General features: G+C 43.2%; 1 pseudogene; it reads right to left on the minus strand.

The window, feature by feature from the left end:
- Positions 1–13,083: 13,083 nt before the first annotated feature.
- LOC124775153 lies at positions 13,084–14,142 on the minus strand (annotated as a pseudogene).
- Between the last annotated feature and the right edge of the window lie 5,099 nt (positions 14,143–19,241).

Genomic DNA, 19,241 nt, shown 5'->3' on the forward strand with positions numbered 1-19,241 from the left:
GGTCATGTGAATAAACATTTTTGCAATCAAGACGGATTACAAGTAACATCAGTTAGTTACCACAGACCGCAGGCTCACCTGGAAGCATCACATCCGTGATGTGAAAGGGAGAGCAATAGGACACCTTCGCGCCCTGTATCCGCTGATAAACCCGCAGTCGTCATTGCCACCGCAACACGGCATCACGCTACACCTAACATTGGTCCGCCCACTGTTAGAATATGCGGCCGTGGTCTGGGGGAAAGCCGGAGATGTTCACATTGTGACTCTGCAGCGGATACAGAACCGCGCCCTGAAGACTGCCATGCATCTTCCGAGGCGCTTCTCGACGCGTCAACTCCACGAGGACACCGGGATCCTGCCCCTCCGAGACAGGTGTCGCGCCATCGCCAAGAAGTTCTACGAGAAAGCGAGACATTCCCGCAACCGGCTGATCCGTCGACTGGGCCAACAACCTCATCTGAGGCCAACCACGCGTTGGCCCTTACCTGCTGAGGGATTAAGTTTTACTAATCCCCCAACAGAGTGTGTCTTTCTCTTTTTCAGGCTCCGCCAGCAAGGACAAATCAACAAGGACTAGGAACCGAAGGAATGACAAATTTTTGTCCGAACTGCATCATCTCGAGCCAAATGATAGGCTCGTCTTTTCAGCGTCAGCGTCCCTCCTGCACTGACCCTAAGTGAAAGCAGGGAGTACCATGGCCCGAAGTACCTCTGGATGTGCAATCCACTGAGCGCTGCTTTCCAGAAATACTCGGACAGCCTGCAACCCGTCTCTGTCCCTGCTCTCCATCGCCTCCACTACAGCCCCTTGGGTACAAGTTCTCTACAGGATACACCTGCAGTTATATGAACATTCTGCCCACAATTTCCACATGTAAAAAGTCACAAGCCACACATACAAAATGCAGTACAGAGGAACACCAATATCACGACCTAAACTATGAATATTAATCTGACTGACAGTGATATTAAGGCGAGAGAGCGGCGGAGTGGCATGCCACCTCTCACGTTTCTGGCAGCTGCCACAACTCACTGGCTTGGTAGCCAGCCGTTGGCCTTTTGCTGTGGAGCTGACACACTAGCCTCTCAGTGAGGGCGCCATTGCTGCCAAATTCTGTTGCATTGCATCAGCATTCCGTCACACACTGCCTTTGGAACATTGGCCACATCACAGCCGCACCCACTGCACACTCCAGTGCAGAATGAAGACTCACTCCAGAAGTACAAATTGCTTTTGCATTCCTAATTCTACACTTTATTTGTAAATATCCGTCTTGTTCACGCAAATTGTACATCTCACAATTACCGGTTTCTGCCACAGTCATGTTCAGATTTGTTACAAATAGAGGGACAGTGGCGTAATCAAATAATTCAATTAGTTAAAGTCAATTCTACACAAAACTAATGATACATACGAACAGTAAAGATACAGCATGAATAACAACCATGCATACCAGTCGTATGTACCATAAAAATATTATGATGTTGGCATCAACGTCAAAATCTATATATCTGGGTACATAGTAATTCAATAAAATTATAACCAGCCGACCAGTTGTAATGGATAAAGAAATTCTTTACCTAGGTTTCGACAAATATAAATTTGTCTTCTTCAGAAGGTAGCCCAAGGACAATGAACATCATAGTTTACATTAGAAAAGTATGAAACTTAAGCCAAGAATAAATATTAACTAAAATTAGAGAACTCTTGCATTGCAGAAATATGATAACGACGAATGGTACTTACAATTTTACATTAGTAAGCACTAATGTACCATCGCCGTTTTTACAATTGTCGGCATAGAACCATTTGTCAAAAATGAAAGATAGCCCTAGAGTTATATTTTGTCACCTAAATACAAAATATTTGATGGATGTTGCAGAGCTCACAACCGACTGAGTGTAATCGGCGAGCGTAGTTACTCTGAAACCAGGGCAGGTGGCGCTTGTGCCGAGAAACATGTCCCAATTGGCGTACAAAGACAACGTGTAAATTATCAGCATTAATAAGGCCCTTAGGTAAAGTGACAATAATATTGTCAATTTTAAAGTTTTGACATATATACCGTTTGTTGGCTTCACTAATATAGTAATGTAATTTTGTTTACTTTGACTGTATATGCCACTGGGCGTAAGTTCCTCAGCGTAAGCGCCACCTGCTTTTTTGATGTATAACTACATTATTTGTACCAATGCTCCCATACTGTTATAACGAGAGTGTTAATTTCCTTTTTTTATTGTCACTTTACCTAAGGACGTTATTAATACTGATAATTTACACGTTGTCTTTGTACGCCAATTGGCACATGTTTCTCGGCACAAGCGCCACCTGCCCTGGTTTCAGAGTAACTACGCTCGCCGATTACACTCAGTCGCTTGTGAGCTCTGCATCATCCATGTACTATTTTGTATTTAGGTGACAAAATATAACTCTAGGGCTATCTTTCATTTTTGACAAATGGATCTATGCCGACAATTGTAAAAACGGCGATGGTACATTAGTCCTTACTAATGTAAAATTGTAAGTACCATTCGTCGTTATCATATTTCTGTAATGCAAGAGTTCTCTAATTTGTATTAATATTTATTCTTGGCTTAAGTTTCATACTTTTCTAATGTAAGCTATGATGTTCATTGTCCTTGGGCTACCTTCTGAAAAAGACAAATTTATATTTGTCGAAACCTAGGTAAAGAATTTCTTTATCCATTGCAACTGGTCGGCTGGTTATAATTATATTACGTGGAACCGTTGGTGTTGTGCAGCTATGTTCAAAATACATGGTAATTGCTGGTGATGACCTGGATTCGTCCTTATTTGTACCTGTAACTGAGGCCAGTAAAGGGCAATAATGCCCAGGTACATGGGTAACCGGTATTGTATCTTGAATAGTAAAAATTCACAATTCGTAGTCAATAGTTAATATTGGTTCATACGGCGATGAAAGCATCTGCCAATAAAACATGAACTGACATAAAATATGTGGGAATAAAATTCATACCGTACTTAAAACCCGCATAAAACAGTAGTAATGAGAAGATACTAGCCTGGCAAAGTGAATAACGTATTACTGTGTAAAAGACAGAAAAAAAAGCTTAAAAGTAATATCACATACATAATACTGCATCTACTGTGGCACTGGACAACCGCCCCCCCCCCCCCCCCCCGCACCCCATGCAACACTGGAGTCAGACGTGGAAGTAGGAACAGAAACTAAGGTAATTGGGTTAAACAACTGAATAAAATACATAGTCGCATTACAACTCTATAGTGAGCCACGGGAAACTATGAGTTGCTACCATGGGCGTCTGCGGAAATCTATCCAGGAGGAGGAAATATCTTCAAACTGACCTATATTGAGATTTTGCATTCAGGACGTGTCTTTCCACAACAAATAAATTTGACAAGAAGTACACAAAACGCACTGTTTGGTTACCGGCTCAACATTCCTTCGATGGTTCATTATTTTCATAACTAAAACTAAACATGTTTCAGCACTACAAGGGAAGAACACCCATTCGTTTTTAATTTTGTTGCTCTGTCGATCCGCAGTTGCAAGTAATAATATTATTAATAACTTTTCCTATTGACGGCGCATTGTTCAAGTGTGTTCAGCTAAACTTTGTCTGTGGGTCTAAATGCAGCATTCTACAAGAGCAAATGATATTTCTGTGCTAGGAGAGAGAAAAGAATGCTTGTAGCGCTGAGTTGCACCTAACAGACAACAAAAAGACACCAGTTTCTGCAGAGGACCTTCACACTTTGTCGTCCTCTTTTCTAGAGAAGAGCGTCATGAGACCTGACACACTCCGCACCCGGTACTTTTCTACCTTTCGTTAAAGGCTGTAGCAGAGAAAACGAAATGAGGATGCATTACGCCAGTGTTCTATCAAGATTGGCATCAGCTTGTCTACAGGACAGTACCAAAGTAGTCACAGCGACCACGAAACGACAGACAGCATATCCCGTCAACAGCGTGATAGATCTAAGTTACGTAGGAACCGATAAAGCCTCACTATTTCTCGTCACATCGGCATTGCTACTTATGCAGTTTAGTAGAGCCACATACAATAAGTTTAATATATGTGTGAGAATTCTGCAAAGAATAAAATGACTGTACCCCCAATTCGAGTAGTGGACAAGCGTACCCTCTTTCCTCCCCCTCTTTGCGGTCGCCTGTAGTTGCTAGTACCAAAATGCACAGAAGACATACCTCAACAATATTTGAAATTTTGTTGGAATTTGGGTACACTCCGTAATGCTAGATTTCAAGCATCCTAGAGTGCGGATTATTACGAATTTATTCTCTGAACGTTGCTAAGTTTGTGTCGCAACACCGAAAACAAATCAAGGCTTTTGTAGGATAAAGGGCGATCTCTCGTTAAGTAAGATTTGGCTAGCGTTCACTAGCATTGCCAAACCCCTGGAAACAAATAAGGCGCGTTCAATAAGTAATGCAACACATTATGCAAATTCTGGTTAAAAAATGCGGATTTCTTGTGGGACATGATGAAATATCTCCGCTTCAGCACCTATAGTTTCATGAAGTTCCAAAAGCTGGCGGCACTTTACGTTGCCTTCAAAGTGGCACCTACGACGGAGGTGCATTCCACGCAGAGAGTTGTCATTAAGTTTCTTTTTACAGAAAACCAAAGCATCGCAGATATTCATAAGCCCTTCCGCAATGTCTACGGAGACCTGGTAGTGAACAGAAGCACGGAAAGTCGTTGGGCGAGGCGTATGTCATCATCGGCAAGGCTGTGCAAACCTCTCAGACCTCCAGAGTGCCGGCCACACGACCTCTCCTCCGGAGAAAAACTTCAAAGCCCTACCCTGAGCCGGTAAAGTCATGACGACGATCTTCCCTGATTCTGAAATGGTTATTCTGTTTGATGTCCTCCATCATGGTGCAACATTCAACATTGAAGTGTATTGTGCTACTTTCAGGAAACTGAAGAAACCATTTCAGCGTGTTCGTTGCCAGAAAAATGTAAACGATCTTCTTCTCCATGACAACGCAGGGCCTCACTCAAGTCTGCGACCCGAGAGCAGCTCACACAACCTCATAGCGCCGTTCTGCCTCATCCACACTACAGCCAGGATCTCACCCCTTCCGACTGCCGTCTCTTTGGTCCAATGAAAGATGCACTCCGCGAGAAGCAGTATGTGGTTGATGGGAAGGCTATGGATGGAGTAAGACGTTGGCTCAGGCGTCGACCAGTGGTGTGGTACCACGCAGGCATACGGGCCCTCCCTGTGGGTGGCGAAAGGCGTCCCACTGAACGTATATTATGTTGTGTAATAGTGTTTTGTAGCCAAAATATTGGTGAATAATATGGCCTGTTGGAATACTGAATAAAACGTACTTGTTTTCAGAATAAAAGTGTTGCGTTACTAATTGAATGCCCCTCGCAAATGCAGCATTTTACAGGAGAAATAACATTTCCTGCACTACAAAAGTAAAGCTCTGAGTTGCACCTCATAGACACCGAAAAGGTACCATTTCTGAAGAGGACATCATTGCGGCCTTCACATCTTATTTACCTCTCTTGTAGAAAAGAATGTCCTCAGAACTGACAATACACTCCACGCCCGGTCCCTTTCTCCCGCTCTATGAGGAAGGGAAAGAAAAAAGGGTTAGTGAATGCCATTTCGGCACTTTTCTGTTAAGATTCGCATCAGCTTTGACTACGTGATGGATTCAAAATAGCCACCGTGCCAAAGAATTGACTTCAGTATAACAAATGTAAGTTAAATAGGAGTCTCTAAAACCACATTATTTTTCGTCGACTCGGCAATGTTAGGTGTGCAGTTTAGTACTCGTACAACCACGTATAGCATTTTTAATAAATGTATGACAATTCTGCAACGAAGAAAAAGTCTGTACCCCAAATTCGAGGAGGGGGCAAGTACCCTCTTTCCGGTCGCCTATGGTTGCTAATACCAAAACGCATAGAAAATATACCTCTACAGCAGTTCAAATTTTGTTGGGATTTGGGTAATGCTAGATTTCATGCAGCCTTGACTCATGATTTGTACGAATGTGTTCTCTGAAAATTGCGAAGTTTTTGATAAGAACATAAGCAGAAGCAATGAATTAAATTTTGTCCCACGTCCGGGACTTGACCCCGAATCTCCTGCTTTTTTTTCCCCCCAGACCATAAGTGCATGAACTATCATTTTTTTAACGGTACAGTTCCGATGAGTTTAGAACTTACGACTTTCCATTCAACAGTTTAGGAACATAACCAATTTTTTTGTTTTTTCTTTTTTTGTTTTAAAACTAATAACCTTAGGCGTGGGCCGAAATGTGTTAAAAAAAGAAAAAGAAAAAAAAGACATGCGGTTGGAGGCAAACACGCGACCACAAGTCCAGATTGCATCACGATTACCACCTTTTTTTAATATATACAACGACACAGACAAAAATTGTAATAAAGTGAAAAAAGAGAAAGAATATTGGCACCAGGGAGTTTTTTATCTTTTTTACTTTTATTTTTTTTATGAACCAACCAACCATGAAATGCCATAATTTATCAATCTATCACGCTGCTGATTCCGCTTTATATATATATATATATATATATATATATATATATATATATATATATATATATATATATATATATATATATATATATATATCGGTTAAAATAAAACAAAAGAAGTCATTTCGACAAAAGCAAACGGGTGAAATCAGAAAAACGTATAGGAAGGAATGGAACGTCAATTTTAACGTGCCCACACATTCTTTCTTCCGTCACTTCTACATCGTGGAACATCTAAACCCATAGAAGTGTCCACAAAATTTTTAAAAAAAATAGGGGGGTTGGCGATGAAAAACAAGATACAACATATTAGAAAAAAATTCACGATAACGGGGCATCCGGAGCCACGCTTATTGGGTAGAGGTGCTAACCACTATACCCCTGTCGCATCGTGGCTCCCCTAACCGAATAGACTGCTGTACTCTACTGCCCTCCCTTCAGTTCACATTTTCAGCGTAGCCCATGCAGCTACGGTAGCCACAACGCTATGGTGATGTAGTGGTTACCACATCTGCCTATTCAGCAGGAGACTTGGGTTCAAGTCCTGGCTGTGGCGCAAATTTTAATTTATTGCTCCGGTTTCTGTCCTTATGGATGATATACTTGAGACGCATTGGTCTCCAGAAAAACGTAATTCCATCATTGAGAAGTTTATATGGCAACGCCAAAAACAAATGAAGAAACTTGAGGTCTACAGGACGACCAGTCGTTACATAAGAGTTTAGCGTTCACTAGAAATTCCAAACCGCTGTCGTTTTGCAGGGTTGCGTCCCACTTTCTCCGAGACCCTCTACTACGAGTCCAGGGGTCGATGCCTCGCCGTAGTGCGGTGTGCCCGAAGACTTAGCAGCCGTCGGCGGCGTCGCCGCAGGCGTCGGCGTGGCGTCGGCGTCGGCGGAGCCGCATGCAATATTCAGCAGCAGCCGCAGCGACCGCGCGCCTGTTTAATTAATGGGACTTCCCGCCGGAGGATTCCCGGCCGATTGCGTCGGCGAATTCATACATGTTTGATGAATGCTGTGAACGCTTCACGCAAATTCGAGTTTTTCGTATTTGTGTTCTCCCTTTACATGGCGCGGCGTCTGGCCGTCGAACCACTGTTGCGCTCCGAACTGTTCTTTCCGTGCTCGGTGGTGCCCCCTCCCCCGTACACCACTCCCCCCCCTTCCCCCACCCCTCCTCCACTCTCCAGCAGACCCTTCTCCAGGCTACGAGCGCAACGGTGCCCTGGAGACAGAATACGTTCGACCGCTCCGTGCCAAATTTCCCTGTTTATTTCGCTCGGTTACGGACGCCGCGGTGCGTCTCAGGGGGTGCATACGATACGGCACGCGTAATTTGTTCTTTTCCAGGTGGTTCTGGACGAGGCAACAGGGAGCGCAGTGTAAGAGATCGCGCCCCGGTACAATAACTCTGCCAGTGCGCGAAATTATATTTCCCGCAGAGAGCTGCTAGGAGCATTAGTCTGTAATGAAAAACAAGCTCTATTGTCCTACTTCGTGACACTGATACAGCCTTTGTTAGGAATCGAAGAGGCATTTCATACCTCTCGGGAATATAACTTCCACAGTTCCACATTACGTTAGACGAAGGAAATAATTGGTTGAAACTAAAAGCAAAAGCGCTCATTTTCTATTACACATGCAGCTTTAGAACAGTAAGAGAAATTCTTCATACCCCTGATAGTTAATTTCCTTATTGTACCTCCGCATATAATTGTCAGTTCTGTCTTCGACACAGAGGATAGTGCGCCTGCAAGGACTTATCCCTTGCACGCTCCCTGTGAGACCCACATTCCCAACATGCCCACACCACTACATTCGTAGTGCGCCTGATAGATGTTTGCCCGTCACACTCATTACTCGTGGCAGATTAATCTCGTACGGGACTGTGCTTACTCTACGACGCAAACATAGGGGTTACACTCGTCTGGTGTGAGACGTTCCCTGGAGGGAGGGGGGGGGGGGTCCACCGGGGGCCGAACTGCACAATAACCCTGGGTTCGGTGTGAGGCGGCGGAGGGGTGAAGAGGACTCCGGTAGTCGTCGTCGGGTTGTGGACCACTGCGGCTGCAGCTGGGACGGAGCCTCTCCGTCGTTTCTAGGTCCACGGTTAACATACAACATAAGAAGTCGTTTATGAACCAATTCGCCCTCGTAATTGCAGACAGTTCTGAATGTGGCCGACCGCTGTGGCTGTGCGGTTCTAGGAGCTTCAGTCCGGAACCGCGCTGCTGCTACGGTCGCAGGTTCGAATCCTGCCTCGGGCATGGATGTGTGTGATGTCCTTAGGTTACTTAGGTTTAAGTAGTTCTAAGTCTAGGGGACTGATGACCTCAGACGTTAAGTCCCATAGTGCTTAGAGCCGTTTGAACTATTTGAATGTGGCTAAGAATATTCCTTACCAAATTGTCCAGATAAGCTTGAGCAATATTGTTGGATTTCTCCACAACGGGCTCAGTGATGCCCTGTAAAGTCTTTGGTGGGACAGGACGACTGCAAACCGCTCGCTTTATCATGATTCATGAATTCACAATGAGGTTGAGATCTGGAGAATGTGGAGGCCATTCCATCAGATGGGTACGCACTGCCTGCTGCTAAGGAGGTGATTGTTTTTGCTAATGTGACTTGCAATAACGACTGCAGAAGGGCATCTGCTCTGCTCTAAAGCATTTCAGCGAAATTTTAGCTTGAGGACTCCTGCTTTGCCTGAAAGTGCGCGAACGACTGTCCAACAGTGTCGCGTGAATACCTTACATGAAGGTAGTCTCCATTGTCTGACGAACACACAGGGCGCTCTGCTCATGAGGCAGGTGGTTCCAGTGAATATCCTATCAGGCGAAACATTACTCCAGACTGAAATACTATTATAAAATTATAATTAAATAGACACCCTAGCTGCAAACAGGCGTTGATATACATCATTGGTGACATGTTGAAAATGTGTGCCCCAACCGGGACTCGAGCTCGGGCTCTCCAGCTTACATGGCAGAGGCTCTATCCCTCTGAGCCACCGAGGGCACAGAGGATAGTGCGCCTGCAAGGACTTATCCCTTGCACGCTCCCTGTCAGACCCACATTCCCAACATGCCCACACCACTACATTCGTAGTGCGCCTGATAGATGTTTGCCCGTCACACTCATTACTCGTGGCAGATTAATCTCGTACGGGACTTGGTAGATTAATCTGCCACGAGTAATGAGTGTGACGGGCAAACATCTATCAGGCGCACTACGAATGTAGTGGTGTGGGCATGTTGGGAATGTGGGTCTGACAGGGAGCGTGCAAGGGATAAGTCCTTGCAGGCGCACTATCCTCTTTGCCCTTGGTGGCTCAGATGGATAGAGCGTCTGCCATGTAAGCGGGAAATTCTGGGTTCGGATCCCGGTAGGCGCACACATTTTCAACATGGCCCCAATGACGCATATCAACGCCTGTTTGAAGCTACGGTGTCGATTTAATTATCATTTAATTCTAGAGAAGCTGCACGGTCATCAATAGTATCTGTTCTTTTGGGAACAGATACTATCTTCATATACGAAATACTATTATTTTAATAAAATCTGGCTTGCCTATTCCTTGCCATATTAAGAGCAGCATCGACTTAGGAATATAAGTGACAGTAAAAGGAACTGTCTATTGTAGGGTGTATAATAATTATGTGTTATTTCTGGTTGTGTATAATAATTATGTATCATTTACTGTTGTTGAGAGAAGAGATGGTTCAAAATGGTTCAAATGGGTCTGAGCACTATGGGACTTAACATCTGATGTCATCAGTCCCCCAGAACCTAGAACTACTTAAACCTAACTAACCTAAGGAGATTACATACATCCACGCCCGAGGCGGGATTCGAACCTGCGACCGTAGCAGTCGAGCGGTTCCAGACTTTAGCGCCTAGAACTGCTCGGTCACTCCGGCCAGCAAAGAAGAGATCCGGCAGAAAAATAAGTAAAGACTTACTATAGGATAAATGAACATTTTAGTGAATTTGACACGTTAACCCACAGTATTCGGTAGCGATAGCAGTCGAGCAAGTAAAGCTGACACGTGTGGCGACATTGGTCACGTTTCTGCCGAACGTGAGAAGCATAGATCAACGACCGAAGAGTCAGTCCCCGCCCTAGAAACTTCGCGAAATTTGCAAAAACACCGGCCAGGAGGGTTCCTGCGAAGGGAGAAAGAAGACGTGAAGGTGGCTGGTGAGGACAAAGGGACTGCCGCCTCACCCAATGAGTCACCTGTGTACCTGGAGGTTGATGAACTCCGCCAGAAGACGCCCCACCTGAGGGTCGCTCGTTCGATTCCGGGACGGATCACTTCGCGCCATGCCGTAGCCGCTTGTTAATAACGCAACTAGAGCATTCACAAGGAGAAGACCGCGCCGCCGTCGCACCGAGTCAGATGTACGGTACTGAACGGCAGAACACGCCGCTGGCGCACCGCTGCAACACTAGCCGTCGCCTATCAGCGGTCACTGGAAATTGAGCGAGTTAAAATAAAAATCGTATTACTCTGTTTGTTCGAAGCGTCTTATGTCTCGAAAAATGATTGTTAGTGGATCCACCAATGTTTCACTCACACCTCACCCACTGAGCCGAGGAAAGAGCCCACTCCACCGTCCACCGCCCCTTTGCCTTCCGCTACCCCTGACAAATAATGACATTTGCTCCCGTCTGTCACTGACGCTCAATGTCTAGTGTCACTCAACCTCTACCCGCTACACTATATAAACGGTAGTAAAAGGAGTTATCTATTATTTTGACTGCAATTACTTCATCCCGATTTATGCTTACATTGGAATAACTGACGGAAATCAATCTCAAACGACTTTTCATAACAGCAGGGATGTCTCATTCAATGTTCAAATAGTAAGACATAAGCCACAGTCTTTCTGCGTTCCCTTTATTAATTCATCTCTCTGTTTTCCAATATCGGACTGAATTTCCATATGGGGTGGCTTGGGAAAGGATTAAGGACACCCCCGGGTTCCCGGGTTCGATTCCCGGCGGGATCAGGGATTTTCTCTGCCTCGTGATGACTGGGTGTTGTGTGCTGTCCTTAGGTTAGTTAGGTTTAAGTAGTTCTAAGTTCTAGGGGACTGATGACCATAGATGTTAAGTTCCATAGTGCTCAGAGCCATTTGAACCATTTTTTTGTTTTTTTTTGTTTTGTCTTTGATTAAGGAGTGCGGACTCACAACAATATTTATTAACGACAAAAACCTAAAGAATACAATGACACACATCCTTCCGAGAGTCTAATAACAATCAAAGACAGGTAGCCACTGGGAAAAAGCGAATGAACAAGAATTGTTCAAATGGCTCTGAGCACTATGAGACTTAACATCTATTGTCATAAGTCCCCTAGAACTTAGAAGTACTTAAACCTAACTAACCTAAGGACATCACACAACACCCAGTCATCACGAGGCAGAGAAAATCCCTGACCCCACCGGGAATCGAACGCAGGAACCCGGTCGCAGGAAGCGAGAACGCTACCGCACGACCACGAGCTGCGGACCAGCGAATTAACAGTCAAGAAACACAGAAAGATATGAGAGGTGTCAGGAAGATTTCTCTCAACACATAAACGTGCTCTTCTGTTGAGTGTAATTACAAATACTCTAAATTGAAACGATCACATAGATAATGTTGTGGGTAGAGCCAACCAAAGACTGCAGTTCATTGGCAGAACACTTAGAAGGTGCAAGAGGTTTACTAAAGAGACTGCTTACGACACGCTTCTCCGCCATATCTGGAGTATTGCTGTGCGGTGTGGGATCGCCATCAGATGGGACTGACTGATTACATCGAAAAAGTACAAAGAAGGGCAGCTCGTTTTGTATCATCGCGAAGTAGGGGAGATAGTGCCACAGACATGATACGTGAATTGGAGTGGCAATCATTAAAACAAAGACGTTTTTCGTTGTGATGGGATCTTCTCATAAAAATTCCAATCACCAGTTTTCTCCTCCGATTGCGGAAACATTCTATTGGCACCCACCTACATAGGGAGAAATGATCATCACGATAAAATAAGAGAAATCAGGGCTCGCACAGAAAAATTGAAATGCTCATTTTTCTCGTGCGCCGTTCGAGAGTGGAAGGGTAGATAGACAGCTTGAAGATGGTTCATTGAACCCTATGCCAGGCACTTTATTGAAATGAAATGTCGTGTGACGATGGCCTCCCGTCGGGTAGACCGTTCGCCTGGTGCAAGTCTTTCGATTTGACGCCACTTCGGCGACTTGTGCGTCGATGTGGATGAAATGATGATGATTAGGACAACACGGACAACTGTTTTATTCGGAATAGTTCTTACAACAGTAAGTGATATCAGGTTCACCTTATTAGACCACCAAATTACTGAATATCTCAGCAACAAAATGAAACTCGTGGGAACCTATGTGCAACAAAATACCTAAGTATGCTAAAACTTGCTTTGTTTTCATGTGGCAGACAGTAACATTGTAAACAAAGAAGAGATTTAGACCAAGCAGGGATGATGTACAAAATTAAACTGTCTTAGTCTCAGGGAGGAGATGAAGATAGTCTCCAGCTGAAGAATAAATTTATTGCTGCCTGCACGTCACCACCTGTGGCTACCAGAGCTTGGCGATTCAGTGCTTCATCTGAGAGTCCCATCTCCTGCATCTGATGCAGCTGTCTTGACAACCTTCGACGTGAAGAACTTGAATGACCCTCAGTGTCAGATGATTGATCTTCTCCTCCACCGGCACTTACTATCGCTTGTTGCATGGCTTGATTGAACAGCCCTGGTGTAATGTGTCCACTCGTTGAGCCAGAACCTGAAGGTTGTGGTGAAGTTGACATAAATCCTGTTGCTGATGCTAGGGCAGCAGCTAACTGTGCTGAAGTAATTGCTGAATAAGACTGTTGCCTCGATAAGTCGCTACCTCGGGGTTGAGAATCAGAGGACTGAGAAGAATCCATTTCGTCATCATCGCTGAGCCCGTCGAGAGAGTACGAATACCCAGAGCTCGAGCCAGGTAGATCTGCAGGATGAGAACCGGTCGCCGCTTCCTCCTGTACAGCAGCTGCAATATGGCCAGCTGCTTCCGCAAGTGCCGGATGAGCTTATGCAATTCTCCTAACAGTGTCAGCATTCTCAAGATGCACAAGCAACTCTGGTTCCTGTAGAATGGAAATTGCTTTAGGATCATCCAGCAATCCGGGTATGGCCTGTATGATATTCTCTACTACTTCTGCTCGATTCAGTCTATGTAGGGCACTACGGTAGCTTGGATGCATAAGAAATGTCTTGAACGCCATCACCAACTCTTGAATGTCCATTTCAGACAGGGGTCTTGATGGAACAGGTGCTTCTTTTTCTCTCTTCTTCAGAACATGGACTGTACTATCAGATTTAAGTCCAGAAGCTCGAAGGGTGGCTTCATCTTCAGGAATATTCCCACAGTAAACAAGTTCTAGAAAGCTTATCGGCAAATTTGTCACTCTTGAAGCTTCTTGTTTCAAGTGGTCCACAGTACACTCCAAATCAATCCCTTCAATTTTAACGTGCTGATATGTATTGGGTGAAAGTCTGATACCAAACACTATTCTTGACATTTCTAGAAATTGCTGTAGTATTCAGTACGAAAACTATAGTTGTAGCACCTCAATTTGGATATTCAATCTATACCTCTCATACACAAACATTAAACTGCCAGGCACTTTATTGTGAACAGCAGAGTAATCACGTAGATGTAGATGTAGATGTAGACGATGCTATCTTCCCCTCCTCCATCTACACACACACACACACACACACACACATACATACATACGGATGCGTCACAAGCGCTGGACTGCCTGTTCAAATCGCTCGCCAATATTTTATAAAGTTTTAGGTTTCAGATACTTATTTCAACGAATTTTGGTGATAATATTGACTGCAAAAGTGATTTATTAGTTGATTTTCGTTATCTCAGTCTTTGTTGTGTTATTGATTCGAGTGGTTTGCTATTCGTGAGTGTGCTTACGTCGTTTGTCGAAGTCTCAGCAGTGTATTTACATTTCGCAGCGTGCAGATGCAGCTGTAGCCGTTCTAAAGCTACGAACTGACAAAGCTGTTTGTGCACTGTATTCGGTTATTAAATTTAGTAGTTTTCAATCGTTCATCGGAATATCAGCAGTGTGTTTACCTTTAGCGACGTGCGGTTGAGGCTGTAGCGGTTCTAAAGCTAAGTACTGACAAATTTGCTTTGAGCACTGTATTCGCTTTTCAGCGGTAGTTTTCTAGATTAGATTAGATTGGATTTACTTTCATTCCAATTAGTCTGTAGTGAAGAGGTCCTCCAGGATGTAGAACATGTCAGAAAAACAATAATACAGGACAAAAAAATATTCAATAAGCTAATGTACCTTCCACAGGTCCCAAGTGGAATGATTGTCTTTTCTTTGTCTTGTCCTGTTTTGTGTCTTGTGCTGTTTCTGTTGAAATAACTGTTGCATAAACTTTCAGAAAGTTTTTCTCACTGCGTTTCATGAAGTTTTTGCATTGTAGTGATTTATTAAATTTAGTACGGTAGTTTTCAGCCGGAGTTTCTTGCTGTTTCTAGCGAAATGTTTCAGTAAAAACGTTTGCTCAGTGTGTTTAGTTTCGTTGAGTGCTCCAGTGGCCACTTCAGGTTTTGGTTTCAAACAAGAAATTGTATACAGTTTTTATGCTGTTGGTATTAGTTGTGGTTTGTTGCTTTCATAGTAGAGGTCGAAGTTCCAAGTCACTATTGATAGTTCTTTAAATCGTTCTACTGTAGTAACTGAACGTAGGCAACACAGTTTAGCTTTTTGAGTAATTGTTAACATTTTACCATGAGTGAGAAGTCTGGGCTTTGTCGTAAGTTTGTGAGCAGTGGGTTACAGTCCGAGATTTATTGAAAGTAATTTCATTGGAGGGCAATGCAGTGGCCATTCCAGCGGGATTCTCTCCTGGAAATGCAGAATTTATAGCAGACGTAAGTTAGTAGAGAGGGAGAAGCGTAAGATCTGTGCTCTTCAAGTGCAGTTACAACATGCAAAGGAGGAACAATATATGATGAGGAGGGAAACTGACCAACTGTCAGAGTTTAGCGGGGAGGAGCTTTTTGTAACTGTAAGTATAGGAAACAAGCAGTAAACCTCAGTAGTTAAGGACCCTAAGGCATTTGCAGTTTCAAATAGAAAGAAGAAGGTTATGCTATTGGACAGTTCACATGCTAGAGGTGTAACCCAACAGTTGCATAAAATGTTGGGGAGTGAGTACCAGGTCACCAGCATTGCGAAGCCTAGTGCAGGGCTGGCTAAGGTGACTTACAGCATAGGGGAGTTACGTAGGAATATGATGAAAGACGATCAAATAGTTACTGTGAGTGGAGCTGGTAACAGTCCTGAAAGGGACGGGGAATATGATATAGGTGGTGATCTAGAAAAGATAGAGACTCAAACTGGTGGCATAAATGTGCACTGCGTGCAACTGTTTCATCGCCTTAATGCTGCTGTTAGGCGTGTTAACATGGGGCTTAAGAAGGGACTGATGGTGGAGGGCATGGCTCGTACTGCAGTGATGACAGTTAAGTCTGTCAATAGATCGGGTTTCACTAGGCGAGGAGGCAAGGCCTGCTCCTCAATAGGTAAAGGAAGGGCTGGTTGGCAAAGCTTATAGATCACAGTGTATGGTGCAGTAGTGGGATCACTCGTGGAAAAATTCCTGTAGTAGTTGGTATTAGAGGAGCACCTTTTTTGAACTGAAGTCAGCTAATAAGTATCCCTGCTTATAGGAAGCCTCTCTAAAACAAAGGAGCCACCTTCAGAGAAGACCAGGTATAAAAATACTGAAAGAGTTAGCACATCTCATCAAAATATGAGAGGTATTAGAGATAAAGTTAGTGAACTGCTTACACATGCTGACTCGGACATTATTGGTATATCGGAACACCACTTAAACAATGTGACAATTCAGAGGCTTCCTTTGCCAGGATACTGATTGATCATCTGTTTTTCAAGGAGCTCTTTGCGGAGAGAGGAAGTGGCCACTTTTTTAAAGAACAATACTCCACTTTAGTCTGTAGATGTATGAAAGCACTGCACTGAACACGTATTTAAATGTTGTGCAGGGATAGTTGATTTACTGAAATTAAGCCTTTAATTACAGTTATTTATAGGTCCGCTATCTCTCACTTCAGAGAATTTCTGCTCAAGTTAGAAAGGGTTCTTGGCTCAATTATTAGAAATTGCCAACAAAATCAGTTGTATGTGGTGACATCAATGTTAATTTTGTATGTGACTGTACAAGAAAAAGGATTCATATCTGATTCATACGGTGGTCTTTCAACCCAAATTGCGGGGGAACAATAGGTCAACTATAGACAATATTCTTATTCATTCTTCAATACTAGACGTGCATTCTGTTGGTGAAGGAGTGAACGGCCTTTCAGACCATGGTGTACAATTTTTTAACACTAAAAGGCTTTTTGCTCAAACAAATGTGATATATAATTATAAACTGTGTAGAAAAGTTAATCCAACGGCAATAGAGAGTTTTTTAAAGTTCTTTAAGGAACAAGAATGGCAGGATACATGTAGTGCTGATAACGTAATTGACAAATGTAATGCTTTCTATAACACATTTCTCACGCTTTGTGAAAGTTGCTTTCCATTAGAACGTTAGAAAAAGAGTACTAGTAGTAAAATATAGCTTAGTTGGCTGATAAGTGAAATTAGGCTATCGTGTAGAACAAAGTGGGAATTATATCAAAATGTTAGAAGTAGTCTCAATCGAGCTACAGCAGCCCATAACAAACGGTACTGCAAGGTGCTTAAAAATGTTATTAGGAAGACAAAGAATATGTGGTACGCTAATAAAATAGCTATTTCGTCGGATAAAGTTAAAACCATGTGGCCAGTCATGATGGAAATGTATGGTGAGCGGCACAATGTTCAGGTTATAAAGTCAGTACGTATTAACAATGTTTATGTTACTGATATGTCAGATATACGTACAGTATTTAACAATCGTTTTCTGAGCATTGCTGGTGAATTAAATAAAAATTTAGTTTCTACAAGGAATCATATAACTCTCTTAGAAAATGGCTTTTCGCGACTGATACCCGAAATATGCTTCCGTGATACTGACAAGGCGGAGACTGAATCAATAATTAAATCACTGAAGACTAATGACTCTGACCGAGAGAGGTGGTGCAGTCGCTAGCACACTGGACTCGCATTCGGGAGGACGACGGTTCAATTCCGCGTCCGGCCATCTTGATTTAGGGTTTCCGTGATTTCCCTAAATCGCTGCAGGCAAATGCTGGGATGGTTCCTTAGAAAGGGCACGGCCGATTTCCTTCCCTATCCTTTCCTAATCCGATGAGACCGATGACCTCGCTGTCTGGTCTCCTTCCTCAAACAACGCAACTAAAGACTCTCATGGATGTGATGGAATATGTAGCGTAATACTTAAGTACAGTGCCGCGCATATCAGCCCTAGCCCTGTACTCTGCCATATTTGTAATTTTTCCTTCAGGAATGGTCAGTTTCCTGAAAGATTAAAATACTGAGTAGTAAAGCCTTTTCATGGAAAGGAAGAAAGGGATAATGTAGACAATTTTAGATCTGTTTCTATGCCGTTGGTGTTTGCTAAAGTTATTGAAAAAGATGTGTATGCATGGATAATTGATATTTCATTTCACATAATTTGCTGTCAAATGTACAGTTTGGTTTTAGAAACGGTTTAACAATTCAGAACGCTATATTCCCTTTTCTCTGTGAGACACTGGATGGAGACTTAACAGTTCGAAATCCTAAGTGCTCAGATGGATAGAAAACTGTCGTGTAAAGGCCATGTTCGCATCTTGTTCGAAGGCTTAATGCTGCTGTTTTTACTATCACAACAGTATCTGAAGTAAGAGATAGTTCGACACGAAAATTCTACTTTGCTTATTTTCATTCACTTATGATGTATGGTATTCTACTTTGGGGTAACTATTCCCATTCTCGAAAGGTAGCTTTGATGCAGAAGCGGGCGATTTGGGCAATAAGTGGTGAAGTTTGTCAAACTTTTGTCGACTCTTGTTCATTAGTCTGGGTATTTTGACGTAGGTCCCTGTACACATATTCATTAGTCTCTCTTCTTGTTAACAGTATCAGCTTTTTCCCAAGAATTAGCAGCTTTCACGCAGTTAATACTAGGCACTTACCCAGTCTGCATTTGGATCGAACCTGATTGACCCCTGCGCAGATAGGCCTGCATTATTCTGCTGCATCCATTTTCAAAAAGCTGTAGCAAGAATTCAAAAATCTGAACAGTGACCCATGCGCTTTCAAATCTCAACTGAAGAATTAACTCATAGGCCACTCCTTCTATTCTGTCGTTAAGTCCATCCAAAAATTAAGCTAATTCCTGTGTTACATTGTTGACTGCGTTTATTCAACCTTTTTTTAGGGTTCATAAACTTTTTATTTTATGTATTGTTAGTTTTTCAAAGATGATATTGACTCTGTGTTTGCTCCTCTCTCTTCTTGTGTAATATCTTTTGCAATGTTGTTGGCATGCAGGTATAATAAGGGGAGTCGTCTTGCTATCAAAACTTTAAGCCGATGTCCACAGCGTTAATTACTACAAACATTTGTGTGTGTGTGTGTGTGTGTGTGTGTGTGTGTGTGTGTGTTGGGGCCTACGGGCGCTCAAC

Source organism: Schistocerca piceifrons, chromosome 2 (assembly GCF_021461385.2).
Source record: "Schistocerca piceifrons isolate TAMUIC-IGC-003096 chromosome 2, iqSchPice1.1, whole genome shotgun sequence".
Classification (NCBI taxonomy): domain Eukaryota; kingdom Metazoa; phylum Arthropoda; class Insecta; order Orthoptera; family Acrididae; genus Schistocerca; species Schistocerca piceifrons.